Here is a 15,580-nt window from a genome sequence, read left to right on the forward strand (position 1 = left end):
AAAAGAAATCATGTGAGAGGTTTGGGTTGCTGCTGATTTCATTGCTCGGGAAGATTAAAAACGTTTGGTCTCTTCGGGGCTGTGGGAAGGAGCCCACAGACGGGAGAATAAATAAAGACAGCTTTAAACTATATAGCTATATACGGACTGAATTAACAGGTCATAGAAATGTGCTCCCTTCGAAATTTGAACGAGGGAAAATCTTGCACAAGAAAGAGAGAAATAACTGGCGTATTGCAAAACGTTGTGCTTAAAGACACCGAATTATTTCATTGGAAAGTGCCCAAACCCAGCGCCGAGCCCTCATTATTCCAGCGTCTCTAAATATGAGCGGATAGAGTTGATCTTTTAGCTTTTAACCTGATTGAGTTTCCAGTTTATTTCTGAAGAGAAGGGGGCGGGGGGGGGGGAATGAAACTCTCAGCCTAGAACTGCTGGGAATCTGGATGCTTGTGCTTAGCCAGTGGTTTTTATCTCTGTAATCTGCTCGTTTTTACATATTCTCTGTTTTGCAGAAAGGTCACATTTTGCCTCCCCATCAGATCTAAGGGAGCTAGAAATGGAGGGAGGTTACGTATTTGCTGTTGGTGGTTTTAGGTCAGATGACCCAAGAGAATCACATTTACCTCGTGTATTTCTCACGTGTGTATTCTACGCCGCTACCTATATCCCGCGTTAAAAGCCTGTATTCGGAACACAGAGCAGTGCTGCTGGGAAGTAGCAGAGAAGAAAGGGAATTGCATGTTGGTGAAGACGTCGCTTTAGATTCATTTTCCCTGTCGGATGGTATTTATATTAGAAGTGGTGTAGCAGCGTCCCAGTTAGTCCTGGCAGGCGATTCACACTGGGCGGTGGGGCTCGTGTTTAGCGAAGTGAAGCTGAGTTCCTCCGTCTGATCCCCAGTCCTTTTTTGGGGGGAGGGGAGCGCGTGCACGTTTGAGTGTTTTGGGTGCCCGTGCACAGTGCGTGGGTGGTGGTATTTCCCCCCGCTGAAAATGTCCCGTGTCCAGTATCATCCCCGCCCTCACACTACAGAGAACGGCGCTCTGGGTGAAATGGCAAGATTTTAAAAGAATAGCTTGATTAGATCCCAAATTTAAAAAAAAAACCAACAACCCTGTAGCCACAACCCATCCTATTCCATCTGAACCAGTGAATGAGCCAGTCGCTGCTTTTCCCTTGTACCCTCTGCTTTGCCAGGGCTCCAGCAAAAACAAACTGACGGGTAACGTTGAGACCTTAGCACTAAATTTCCACTTCCTTCGAGTCCCACTCGCCACCCCCATCACAATGAAATACATTAATAGACAAGGTTGGCCAAATCCAGACCATAGCTAGGGAGATAGGAAATAGCCTGAGCTTTCCCCATTCCCTGTGCTAAGCTGGTGCAGCGATATTACTCGTAGTTTGTCCTACAACTGTCCCCACTTCCTTTAGAGAGACCTAACCTCCCAGTCTGGAACGGATGCACTGGTCTAGACGCTGAGAATCTCTTTCGTGGGGAGGATGGAAACATTTGTTGATGTGGCTGAGAACGTGCAGTTTACAAAAGTTTGGTTGAAATAATGGTTGGGATTTAATAGTTGGGAGGGAAAAAAAGAGCGGGAAGGAGCCCTGATTTGAATGCAAGGCCTCTCATTGGCTCTGCTCGTGGTGATGTCACTTCCCAGAGGGGTGATTAACATTAGAAAAGAGTAGAAGTTGGTCTGCAGTGAGTGAGAAAGAAGCTCTCTCCTTGTCCGGCACCTCAGTGCATGACTGCCATGCACACCAGCTAGTTCCCCTAGCGTCTCTCACCTCCATGGAGCGATGGGTGGGCTTCAGAGGTGCCCCATCCCAGCGAGAGCCTGCAGAGCAGAGCAGGCCCCTGGTTTTCCATTGAATGAATTGCGTTCATGGGTTTCTCTCTCTTTCTCTCTCCCCCTCTCCTCTGGTGGCAGACAGAAGACCGTCCCAGCAGGTCCCGGGTCCTTCCCCAGCCCGAGAGCTTTCCAGCCACTGGCGGCCCTTGAGAAGGAGGGCTGTTTCTGTCTTTGGTTATCTAGCTGTATGAGTGTTATTAAGCCATCATAAAGCTAGATAACCGAAAGTAGAAATGACTTCCAACCCTTCCTGGAGCTGGGAAGCCAATGGACCAGGAGGGACGTGGAGCCAGACGCAGCACGGACCCTGGAGCAGAGCAAGATTAAACCCCAGATCATCTCCGATCTTCCGCCAAGGATTCGCCGGAGTCCTTCCAGACCCAGGTACGTTTCTGCAGTCTCTGTTGTGGCGCTCTCAGAAACGCCCTACGGGAGGTTTTGCCTTTTTTTTCTGCCGGGCAACGGAATGGCAGGAGTACTGCCCCAGCCAGGGCAGCGGGGAGCCAGGGGGCAGGATGCGAGGGGGCAGGAAGCGGTCAGGAAAGGTGAGCTGCGAAGCCAATGTTTTTACTGCCCAATACATCATTTCGCCCCAATCTGTTAAACGTGCCCTGGAATTCGCTCCCGGATCAGGGGATGTAAATCGGCTCTCGTGTGAGCCAGCCTGAAGGGGAGGCGGGGACGGGCTGCCTTAGACTCAACTCCTTCTAACAATGGCCCTTGATCAAATTTATTCGGCGAGTCAAACCCCGAAGCGCGCATTAGCATTCGGATTTTGTTGGTCTGGGTTTGATTCAAGCCTCCCGAAGCTTTGCCCCTCCGAGAGGTCAAGTTCTTGATAATTTGATCACTTTTCATGGGCCTTGGCAGCTGCTTTTGTGTGTAGTTGGGGGTCTCTGTGCAGAGTGAACTGGAGCAGAAATGAAGGGGGGTATTCTCAATAGGAAGGGGGCTGGATCCTAGGGGCAGGCCTTAACATTGAGACTCTGCCTGCATACAAACTACCTGCTTTAACTGTTGGCACTTTCTCTCGCCACGTCGCCTGAATGGTTAACATTCAGAACGGATCCCTTACCTCCGCCGCAAACCCTAGAAGTTGAAACATAATATATATGACACCGTCTAGCAAATAAAAAAGCAATTGGGAAATCTGCATTCCGTTCCCATGGTAACACAAAGCCCCGTGCACGCTGCTAAGTCTCTTCTGGCACATTTTGGCAGCCGGTTTGAGGCAACCCAGCTTCTCTGCCTGAAGCGAACCCCAACCAGTGAGCAGGAATGAAGGGGGAGGGTGCCAGTCTGAGGGGCTGCGCTGAAACATTAAACCCACTTCCCCGGGTGCCTTTGGGTGCTCAGCCCGGACAGGCAGGAAGTGGGGGGCTTCCATTTGGGGCGAGGGTGGCGTTGCATTTACCTTAAAAGGGGGGAGAAGGCTTCGGTTTCCTGAGCAGCAGGTGGCCTTCGAACATTCTTGCTGCTTCAGATCAAGGCCAGCCACCTAGCCAGCGCACCCTGCTCTTTCTGGGGCTCGCAAGAGGTGGCCGGCGATAGCTGTAAGCAGGCACCCTCCCCGCCGTCCAGACAGGGCTGTTTCTCTTAGGATACACACAGTTCTTCATCGCGCAGTTCCAGCGTGGTGTATTTTGGATGTAGCTGTGTGTGGGTATGAACAATTAGTAATCCACTGTGCATAGGTCCCAGGCACTCCACAGCTCATCCCAGAATCTCCTTACTGCTATCCTTTTATATATATATTTAAAAATAAGTGGAGATATACCCATCTCCTAGAACTGGAAGGGACCTTGAAAGTTCATTGAGTCCAGCCCCCTGCCTTCACTAGCAGGACCAAGTACTGATTTTTGTCCCAGATCCCTAAGTGGCCCCCACAAGGATTGAACTCACAACCCTGGGTTTAGCAAGTCAATACTCAAACCACTGAGCTTTCCTTCCTCCCTAAGCTATCCTTACCTGTGGTGCTCTGGAGATTTTACCCAGGCTGCTGGGAATTCTCTTAAGGCACCGGGCACTGAGAGCTACAATAAGATTTACAAGCGTAATCTTTGACTTTTTGTTCCCTTTCCCAATTTTGCAGCCTGATTGTGTTTTATTTATTTATTTTTTTGCTGTGTTTGCTCTTGGGGAGGCATAGCGTGTTACCAGGTCCCTAGAGGGCATTAGGGCTCAGCATGCAATGGGCTGTTCTTGTCTTCTCTTTCTCTGGGGTCTTTGGTTTGGTGCCCCATCATGTGGCCTTTATGTGTTCCTTGTCCAATGCAAACTCTCCCATTGATTTCAATAGCAGTTTGGCTTGAGTAAGAACTGTGGCAATTTGGCCCAGTGTGTTTATTAGCTTTTGTGGGGCCTTCCCTCCTCTTCAAACTTCCTTTCCCTGCCCTCCCTGCCTCCATCCCCGTCCCTTTCTTGATCATATAATGCTCTGCCTGTCTGGGCAACGTGGGCTCTGCACTCTGCTGCACGCAGTTCAGTGTGAAGTGTTGGCTTTAACTCTGGGAGAGGCATTGTTTGCTGCGTCTGGCTACACTAGAAACTCTCCATTGAGTTTAAAACACTTAATATTCAGGAAAAGAAAGTAGATCACTCTGGGAGCAAGAACTCTTCGTTATTTCTCAGACGGCGCCCGCCTCGCCACTGAAAGTTCTTCCAACCCAAATCTTCTTTATAGCATGCTGGTGTGAGTGGGTGGGTGTGGGCAAACTCATGCAATGCCAAAGTCCCATGAGAAAAGGGCTTTGCTGGGTGTGAGCGTTTAGTTTACATCAACGGGCTGAAAAGGACCAGGAGAGTTGGGAAACCCTGGTGATCTTTTGTTGTGGCCTTTTCGAACTTCTATTCCACCTTACATTTGTGGCAGAATCCACATATTTCCCAAGATATAGCAATGTGCTCCCCAATCTTGCAACTGAGGATGAAAAAACCTGGAGTCATACTAATAATTAATAATAAAGGGAGGAGGACCTACAGTAAATCTGTGACTATACAGCAAGAAAAAAGTTTTGAGGAGTTCTCATTATTTTATATTCTAATGAGAAGTCATTGGAGAAATTAAAAAGGGCAGAGGAAGAAGAAGACGCCTGCATTAATTCCACAGGAGGCCTCCCAGGGAAAAGGCTGTGTGAGTTTGAACGCTGAAAAGCATGAAGGCCTGGAATTAGACTATCATTTAGAAAGCGTTACTAATCCGAAGTTACAGCAGTAATTCCATGATTTGCTGGGTCCCACACGCAGTGCCAGAATTAAAGAAACGGATTTTCTAGAAATGGAACTCAACTGTGGCACAAAGTCTGGGCAAGATCAGGATGAATCATTCATTTCAAACACAGCAAAAAACCGTGTCATTAAGAGTCCAACTTTCTTCTCTCCAAACCATCTGAAATATGTGTTCTTGATGCAATCCCAGAAAATCTGGAAGAGAGTGGAGGTAGGGAGAATAGAATTTAGCAGTTTTCCTCCTTTCTTTATTTTATTATTAAGAAATAATTTTCCAGTGCTGAGTCCATGCTAATGTGCAATGGCACTTTTTTAAATAATAAAATCGATCCTTATGGAAACTGCATAATATGAGGTGCTATAAAACAGGACTGAACAAAGCAATGGAGAACAGAACTGCACTGCTAACAAACACTTTATTCATTTGATGGAAAATGCCAAATTCACAACAAATATTATTCAGAAGGAATTATTCGACCAGCTGAGCTGGAGAATATGTATTCTGTTGGGAACAATTCTGCACTGCCAGGGAGATTAGCTAGCTGATCTCTTCCATCTCTAACTTCTATAATTGGATGAAGGTGGCAGTTTAAAGAGATGAACTCTGTGTGTGTGTGTGTGTGTAGACAAACACACACAAAAAATCAAATTTGTAATATTACTAAATAAAAAAATAGAGTGCAGAAATTGGTATCCACATGTCAAACTCATAGAAAGAATCTAATGCACGTAAAGTATTTTCATATTGATATCTGGCCAGTTTTTAAAATTCCTAGATTCATAAGGCTTTTGTCCAAATCTAATATTTGGAGCCGTTTTCAATCAGACTCTGCATTTGTGCATGCAGCTTGGCAGATGCACATGGGAAAATGAGGCTAGGCCTATTCTGTACACATTTTGATCAAGTGGGTGGATGCTCAGCTCCCTGTTTTTTGCATGCAAGTGTTTGTTTGCATACCCAAAACAGATGCCTGCCCAAGTGGATAGATGTGGTCAGTTTCACATGCAAAACTGGAGATGCAAATCTGGACAAAGGGGCTAAACACTTCACCATTTAGCTCCCAATTTTCATGCCTTGTGGGACAGATTTTACAAATCTTTTGGTAATTTGTCATTTCCCAAAAGAAAATAAAAGGAGAGGCTTTTCTCTGCACTGCTATGTGTCAAAATCTGTCCACAGATCGAATGATAGTCCATTGGGAGGAGAGAGAAACAATGCTCAAAGTCCTCTAGCTCTTCACCCTCCTCTCCCTCTGCAGCTATTGTTGGTTGTTTGCACAATTCACAGAGGCAACATCCCCATCACAGGGTTACCATTCAACTGTAGGGTCAGTTGTATTCACTGCATCTCTTCTTGCAACTTTTCCTAAAATGAGATGCCTGCATCAGCATCTCGTATGATCTGTCCTCCATCAGGACACAGAGTGTGGCAAGGTGCAACATGATTGTGAGAAGCCCCAGGCCCACAAAAGTCCATTCAAGGTCCAGTCCTCAGCTCTTATTTTCCCCAAATTCTTGTTGGCTTCAGTGAGATTGTGTGTGGCACATCTGGGCTAAAACCTACATGTAAGGGCATGTCCTAATCTTTTAAAGTTTGTGAGTGCTCCTTATCCTTATCCTATATGGGTCAGATGCAGAGTGATCAGATTCCACAGTGATGGAAGTGATATAGAAAGCTGAAAAGAATAGATCAGAACAAGATAATAGGCTGGGCATTTACTTGATTTTCCCTTTGCTTTCTCTCCTCTGTGGGATTCTTTAGTTCCTTTCCACACCTGGTGGATTTTCTTCAATATTCAGTACAGGCAATTTAGATATGAGATTTTCCATAAACTTATAGCCAAGGCTTCTATGTCTTTGTCCTTCAGGCAGTGCTTGGAGTGGGCAGGTAAAGGCGGGGAGGCATATACTAGCTGAAAACATGAGGAAAGGATGATCTGAAAAAAAGTATATTGGGGGAAAGGAGCGCGAACCATCACTCACACCTTCACCCCTGGCGGGAGTGCTTGCACTGCCATGCTCTGGTCCCAATCTCTTTTCTTACTTCCTGATGTTCTAACCTTTCAATCCACCTAGATCAAGGCTTGCATCAGGCTGTAGGACTAGCCAAAACACAGAGGTCCCCCAGGGTGGATCGGAGACTGTTTGCTTCCTGCTGTTTAAACAAGCTGTAAGCTTTGGTCCAAAATCTGTTGGGAATCAAGATTGTTAGCAGTGCCCATGATTTGTTTTACTTGTATTTGTTCCCTTCCTGGGGTCATGATGCCAGGTGACCTAGTTTGCCCTCCATACTATTACCTCTCTTGTCGAGTTTTGTTCATAAAATCATAGACGGTAGAGATGAAAAAGATCTGTTGGGTCCCCTCACCCACCTGATGGTGGCCAGTGCAGGAATGTTCTCTATCTTGCATTTTTCCAGTAATTCGTCCAATCTGGTTTTAAATGCTCGAGTGATGGGGCATTGTTTGACATAATGGGGTAAGTTGTCAGCCTCTGGCCTCCACAAGTGCAAACACACCTTTGTGTGTGCACATGTTAGAATTTGCCTCTCTAGATCCCCTCGGGAACCATGCCTCTGTGGGTGCAGGTTGTAAGCCTTGCAGACATGCAGGTGTGAGAATGACTAAAGTGTGAGCTCACGTGTTTGCACCAAGTGATAGTGCAGGTACGTATGCACAGCTCAGCACATTCATAAGTGGGGGATGAGTAGAGATTGGGCCCCAATACCCTATTTTCATCTTCTGGGGGCCTCACAAATTCCTGTCAAATCTGCATTTTATTGCCCTGAACCTCCACAAGGTCCCTGCAGGTGTAGTATGTATGTAAGATGTAGTGTATGTAAGATGGCTGCCTTCCTGGCTCTCTCTGCACCATGTGGCCCTACGGAGTCACTGTTTTCAGGCTTGTTTGTGGCTTTGGGTTTTTGTTGTCCTTGTCTTCTCTTCTATGTTTTTCTGAGCCAAATTACCTTGAGAGTATTTGCTGTCCAAGGATCTAGGCAGCAGAATGGTTTATTCAAACTGTTTAGCACAATGTTCGCTGTAGCTGGGCCTGTGACCCTAATTTGAATTTATGGACCAGATCCTGTGGTGGTGTAAATCTGCATAGCGCCACTGACTTCACTGAAGCTAGAGCAGTTTACAACAGCTGAGGATCTGGCTCTAGGTCTCTTTAAGAGGAATCACAATTCCAGGTGTTGCTGGCTGTGTTTATTCACTGGCTCAGGTTTTGTTAGGGCCGTCTGTCTCAAAACTCAAGGGGAGGGGGAAAAGATTTGAACACACTCTTGGTCAGTTGTCTCTTAGAAACCCAGATTGCTGTTCCTATAGAGATTTTCTCTTTCCCTTCACCCTGGTCCTGGCTTAAGCACCACTTTAAGTGGGCCCTGCTCATTCACATCCAGGCTTCTTAGAGCAATTGAGACTGCAGGGGTTTGAAAAGCAGGGACAGTCCTTCAATGGCAGGACCTTGGGCCGGGCTAATTGGTTTTGGTTCAAGGGGATACTGGATTTGTGAAAAGCCCAAAGATGTCTTTCCCACGCCAGATCCCGGCTCTTCAGGGGAATGGTGGGGGGTACAGGGTGGGGAAGAGTGGAACAAGATGGCTTAGTAGGTGAACCCAAGTAATGACACAGAAGCCCACCTGCTTTGGGCTGAGTCAGTGTCTGACCTCAGGCTTTAAAAGCTTAACTCCCAGATGTGCTGCCTCCACCGGCTATGAGGAAAGGCACAACTGTATCTTTGTTTATTTATTCTTTTATTTATTTTTCCACACAAGATATCTTGACGATACAATGAGTGCAAATCAGGTGGGACCAGAATTACACTGTTGTACAACTGGTGTGAAAGCAGAACTGGACCCAATAATTCTGAATTCTTTTCTTTTCTTTTTTATGTTGAATTTTGGTGGAATTGTGTCCAATAGCTCAGTGACCTTTTTCTCTCCTGTATCAGTAAAAGTTGCTTCATTGTGGAGCTGCAAAGCATGGCCTGGAAGCCTGGACAACTTATGGGAGCACAATTTCTTGATCCTATCCCCTTTAGGATACATTTTTTGACACCTTGACAGAAATGTAGACTGCAGCCTGTAGGAAATGAGAAATAAAGGACTTACTTATCAAGGGTCTCTTTACCCTCCACATCTCTGTTATAATTAACAGATTACAGTTTTTTGCTTATGTTCAGACTATGAGAGAGAAGTATAGTTAGCACTGATCTTAGATACTGCATTAAATGCCTAATAGAGCAATTTATTATCATTTATTGTAGAAGAGCAGGTAGTGACCACTATATGTGGGTTGCTTAACACCTTTTTATAATAAGAGTCTTGTAACCTTCTTTTTTTTTTTTTTTGGAGATACTCTGACACTGCCATTGTTTGTGCAGGCCCTTGAAATTCAGTAGAGGGAAGCTCCGGGGCTAGCAAAATGCCTTTCCTTTGTCCCGTGAAATTCCATTCAGGTTTAGCTGAGTTATAAAGCATTACAAATCAACCGTCTGTTGCTTGTATACCTCAGGAAAAATCTGACATCCTGCCAAAATAATAACTAACCACAAACATTCCAAACACCTCCAACAATGCAATATCATTATCAGACACTGCGCTGGGAATGCCTGGGAGCTCCTGGAAGAGTTGTAGCAGGTGAAGGGACTGGGAGGGTAGATTTCGGCTACTTCCTCCCCTTCCCCCCCCCCTCAGCATATGGACCCTGTGGCCAGTTTCTCTTCCCCCCTGCATGCACATTCCCCGGGATATCAGCCTTCTCCTGCTGTCAGCTAATGTTAATCCCATAGTTCAAGTGGTGGAAGTCTGTGCTGAAGTTTCAAGTTTGAAATTCTGCTTGCAATGTAGGATGTGGGGGAGGGGGGTAAGGAGGAGCAGGGTTGTTACAACTGCACAGCATATAATTTGTTTTAACCCTCTTTTAAAAAATCTAGGAAATGATATATATAGATATCAATAGATATAATACACATTATTTAGGTTGCAAAATCAAACATTCAAAGTTAGGAAATGCCAGGTCTAAGATTGTCCGTGTAATCTTCATTCGGCCTTGTTGTGCATATGCATTATGATCCAGTCTCTAATTACATGATCACAAGCCTGGTTCAGAGCCAAGGATGGACGAACAAGGGGGCTGAATTAAGGTTGCACGAGCCGCCTTAAATCTTGCATTTCCTAGCTTTCGAGTGCTTGATTTTGCAATCTAAAAATGTTCTTTTAATGCAGTATTTTTGTATGGAATATAATCTACATTGTCAGTAGCAGCAAATATAGGAACATAGAAGCTAGAGATGGAAAACAACTTGCTAGATTATTTAGTAGTACATTGATTAAAACTTGTATTAGAAAATATTTACAATTATAAAACACATAAATTGCTGAATACATATTACAAATACCTGAGGCATGTTGGTTCATATACATAAAAAAAGAATAACAAAAGAAGAGAAAAAAATACAAACCGCAGTTGTCCAAATGGGGAGAATAAACTGATAAGAACAGATTTAATTTTTTTAATTAAAGCTAATGTTAAGATTACCCCATACATGTGTTAAGGAAAGAGTATCTACACATCTGGGTATAATGCTTACATTGTCCACAAGTATCAAGTTTGGTTAAAAATTCAAAAAATGCATATAGTACATAATCTGCAATATCCCAAATGAAGGTTAGTAAATCCAGCGATACAGTTAAAATAATAACATCCAAATATTTGGGTACATCACTCATAAAAGGTTATACTAAGAGTAGGTTGTGGAAAGCAAATATAGCAACGAGTATAGATTGTCCCTCAGTAATTGAGATTTAGGATAGGTTGCCCCTCAGTAAATAGCCCGAATTTAAACTGATTCTACACTTGATCTTAGCCAAAAAGCAAGAAGACGTAGGCATGCTGAAGGGGACATTTCTTTGTTCCCAGAGAAACAACCTTACTGTTTTCTTGGCCTTCAGTTCTGCACAGTTCTTGTTTCAGATGGACATTTTGGCTCCTTATCTTGAGGAATCTTCAGCTTGTTTATTGAAAGTCCACACTCAAGAAGAAATGGATGCCCAAGGGGATGTATGTGCTGTGTGCATTGCACACACACACACACACACACACACACCTGTAGTTATGCCATACAGATACACATTGCACACTCCCAAATATTTGCTGCCCTTGCATTCTTTCCTTGATTTGCATGCTTGTTCTTTCCACTGTCGCTAATGGAGGCTGTTCCACGTGTTGAGAGGAGAAGGGAGGCCTTTGTATATTAAACAGGAGATCTAATTTTTTTTAACTGCTGGAAGAATGGACCATATTTTACTTTGGAAATGATTAGATGCAATGCAGATTTATCTGTGCTTGGAATGGCCTTTTTCTATCTTTCTTTATGGGGAAATTCCATAATTTGGGTTCTGATGTCAGTGAACGGATAATCAGATTATCCCCCCTCTTGCAGCAAACTGGACTCTGGTTGAGCAATTTTTTTTATGTAGTTAGTTTTGTTTTTTTGTTAATGTGCAGGGAAGTAGCTGATATTTCTGTTACTCATTGGACAATTGAAAAAAACCAAAACAGTTCTGTATGTGCTTTTCTGATCCAAAAGAGTTTTCTGTGGCCTGCAGTGTATTTGGTGTTGGTAAAAATATCTGTGGTCTGTTGAAACCATATTTCCCCCCAAGAGATTTCTAAACCCTAACATCAGTGTCTCACGGTGTGTGTGTGTGTGTGTGTGTGTACAGAATGTTTGTGTGTCCATGGTGTATGTGTGTTGTGCATGTTTTAAATATCTCCCCCCTCCCTATCTCCACAAAAGTCAATCCAATAATTAGACTGAGCAAAAGGAACCTGTCTCTATCTGTGATGCAGGCAAAAAACGTCTGTTCTCACCCTGCCTTCTGTTAATGAGATAGAGACAGGTAGGCATCACACATACCAACTTTCCTGCCTTCAGCAACATCAAGGAAACAGTGACAAGCTATTAATGGAACGTGATGGACCCAGCGCTAATTAGTGCTTCCTTTTCAACTTTTACCTACATGTGCACCAAGATCTCCAACCCAGCTTTTCCCCTAAGCTTAGATCCCTTTGTTTTTCTTCACACAGATTAATCCATTAGTGAATAAGTGAAGGCATCATTTATTTCCCGAGTCATTCCTCCCCTCCCCTTGGGTTCATACAGTGTTCTTTGGGTATCACTTCTCTCTTCTCCCCATCCTCGCACTCTCAGTAGTCTCTGTACTGATCCTATGTCTCATAAGGTCACCAACAGCAAAAGTGACCTCCCTCTGCTGGGGGGAGTGGGCTTGGTACTATAGCAAGATCAGCTACCACGGTGATGGGTACCGTATAAGGGCATAGACAGTCTCCTATCCATGAGCAATGTGTAGCAAACGTTCATTTCTGGTCAACAGAGCACGTCTAGATTGGATGGTTCCAGGGACACCAATGCACCTGCTTGTTTCCTCTTTTCGCTGGTTCCCCTATGTGTCTGTTTTCTAGATGCTTATATGACCCCCAGCATCACAGTGTTTGAGGGCCTTCCAGAGAGAAGTTATCCCTGGAGCAAAGGTATCTGAAACCCAGGAGCTTCTTGCAGCCTGCAGGGGAGAGGGTATAACCCTCTTGCATCAAGCACTGCTGTGTGCTGCAGTAACACCCCCCGCCCCCCAGTAGCACTGATGCTGTGGTATTGTTTTATAAGCAGGGCATGGGAATGAGGGCTCAGTGTGGTGTCGCCAGCCCAGTGGACAGTGTTGGCATGAGGAAGACACCTGCCCAGCTCACGGTTCTCAGTTATTGAACTGTTATTATTGAACATTTTTATTGTGATAGCACCTAGTTGTGATAGCAACTAGGTCAGGCCTCCACCCAGCGAGGGACTGTGCAAACATCTAGGGAATGACAGCTCCTGCCCCAGAGAGCTTACTGTGTAAAGAAGCGTAGGCTTCCTGGTTCTCCGTACAACTGGCACAGCCCACTGGAAGCTGATTAAAACTAGACAGGGCTGAGACCCAACAACACATCTGGGCTTGCAATAAATGTACACCCCTGCCCTGCACACTTCTGAATAGAGATTTCCTCCCAGCCCGTACCCTGGACTCCTCCCTGACCCATATCCTTGATCTTCCATTCTCATCCCTTTTGCATGGACTCTTGGTTTCTCACTGCTGTGTCAGGCCCCTTCACACTGCCAGGCCTGGATCCCAAGGAGCCTGTCTTAATCTGCTCCTGCTATTTGCAGTCACAGTCCGCAGACAGCGCAGCTTGGTGGGGACACTTGCAGGGCAGGAGGCAGAGGCAGCCGGGATTTGCACATTAGCTAATTAACTTTCATGACTGAACTATGTTGCCTCGTCTTTTTTCTGCATCCTCCCCTTTCTCTGTCCCCAAAACATGTGGACATGTGTGCGAGTGCACACACACACACACACACACACACACACACACACACACACACACGACACATATTCTGCTGGCCTCAGAACTCTTCCACAGCCGTGAAATGCAAAATTATGCTGCTTGTTTTCAGAGCAGGGTTTCCCTGCTACGTGGTACACTGGGCCCCCTGTTTCACATTAGCTGAGTCTTATTAAATCCGGTGCGCAAAGGCCAGTCACCCCCAGCAAAGCCCTCTGCTGCACCCCATCCATAAATCCAACCCCAGAACAAAGTCTTTTGTACCTTGGACCATCTTTCTAGCCAGCCTGCCTCATTTTCTCTCTCTCTCATGCTGGAGGTTTCTTAGTGCCAAGAAGATATGATAATTCTTGTGGAGAGAGCATGAAATGCCTCTGCTCTTTGTGTCTGTTTAATTCAATGAGAACCCCAGCCCCGCACGTCATGAATGGTGGCTTTGTGCTGGCCTTTCCTGAGCTCCAACTGCCAGCCCTGCTCTCTGCCTCTAGTTTCCCACCATTGGATACTGATTAACAAACTAAATTATTTTTCCTCCCTAATGATGTTTTCCCACTTTGCCCACCAGGCTGGAAGAAGCCATGGGGAGGAAAGGATTCGTGCAAAGGATGAGCTAGCCAGAGAGAAAATTAAAGAGACAGTGTTGCTTTCTGGGCTCTGGCTACACAGATCCACTTTGTTTTATTTCCTTCTTAGTGAAAATGATAGTGTCTTGCTGTCTTTTACATGGCTGCATGTGTTTCAATTAGGGACCGGTATCCAAAAGCATTTGCATGAGGTGTGCTATGAAGCATGCATGTAAGTACATAACATACACACAATTATGTGTGTGCACATGTACGTATATATAATAGAAATGTGTCTTTGTGTGTAGTCCCAAATAGGAGATCTGTTTTACAGCCATTTCTCTGGGGGTGACATCCAGTAATTACTTGACACCCGTCCGTCCGTTTGTGGGGGGGCATCTTTCTAATTGCGATGAATTCTCTCTTCTTTAATCAGACGTGACTGAAAGTTCATGGAGTGGGCTGCAATGGGAAGAGACAGGACATCTCTGGGTGAGCAAGGAGAGGTGAGTCAATGAACGTAGTTGTTAGAGGAATAAGTTGAACTTAGCTCTGGAGGCCAGATCCTCTCTCTCTCTCTCTCTCTCTCTCTCTCTCACACACACACACACACACACACACACACACACACACACGTGTGCGCGCGCACCAGCCAAACCTCCCTGGCTAGTCTTTTGCAACTGGGCCAGCTGATGTTTGCTGCTGCTATGTAAGACAGGAAGCAATAATTCCGATAACCCTAAATAGACTGGGAGGTGGGAATCAAAGGCAGATCAGGAGGCAGCCATCTGCCTTCTGAAGCATAGCAGTGCATCTCTTACTTTCTTGGGATCTGGGAAGAAAAGCAGCTTGCAGAATTTTTGTATTTTCTAAAAGAAAACGATTGTAATCTGCACAGAAAGAAAACGCATGTGGGGAGGCAGAGCCTCCTTTTAAATTCTGATTAACAAAACCTGAAGATTTGAAATGTTGTTTTTATTGAGTTATTCCAAGCCGTGGACGCTGAATTGCTCTGTTTATTCACTGGCTTGTGTGATATGGGCATCTGCAGAGCAAGTTTTCTCATATCTCCCCAGCAACATGCCTTTCCTCTGACCCGGAGTCAGCACTCCCAGCCGGGAGAGAGAGCAGCAGATCCAGCTGATCCCTGCGGATGTGATCAGCAGAGAAGACAAAGGGGCTGCTTAATGCTAGTGTTTGAGATTTGGGCATCTGCCTGCTAAGTAGTGGGCAGAGATCACCAACTCATTTCCCATAGGCTGTTGGGCAGATGTCAAATGGGAGCAACCATTTTGTAGTGAGCGAGGCCCTGTCCAAAGACGGACCATTGGTTCTTTTGGGACAGCTCCACATGTGGTAGCAACGATGGAAGCTGAGGTGTAGATAGGACTCAGGTGTTCCTGTTTAGAGCAGGGTTAGGCGACATAATAAAAATACCTGAGCCCTGTCTGTACTACTGCTGCTACTGGGTGGAAATACACAGTGGCTTTTGTAGCGAAAGATGGGGCCCGTTTTCACC

General features: G+C 45.3%; 1 long non-coding RNA gene across 2 annotated transcripts in view; it reads left to right on the forward strand.

Moving 5' to 3' along the window:
* Window positions 1–2,113: 2,113 nt before the first annotated feature.
* LOC120372899 overlaps window positions 2,114–15,580 on the forward strand; it is a 55,253-nt gene continuing 41,786 nt past the window's right edge. For both annotated transcript variants that reach the window (XR_005585251.1, XR_005585252.1), the window contains exons 1-2: window positions 2,114–2,246; window positions 14,498–14,567. This is a non-coding gene — a long non-coding RNA (uncharacterized LOC120372899). The remainder of the gene's footprint in view (window positions 2,247–14,497; window positions 14,568–15,580) is intronic.

Source organism: Mauremys reevesii, linkage group 10 (assembly GCF_016161935.1).
Source record: "Mauremys reevesii isolate NIE-2019 linkage group 10, ASM1616193v1, whole genome shotgun sequence".
Taxonomy (NCBI): domain Eukaryota; kingdom Metazoa; phylum Chordata; order Testudines; family Geoemydidae; genus Mauremys; species Mauremys reevesii.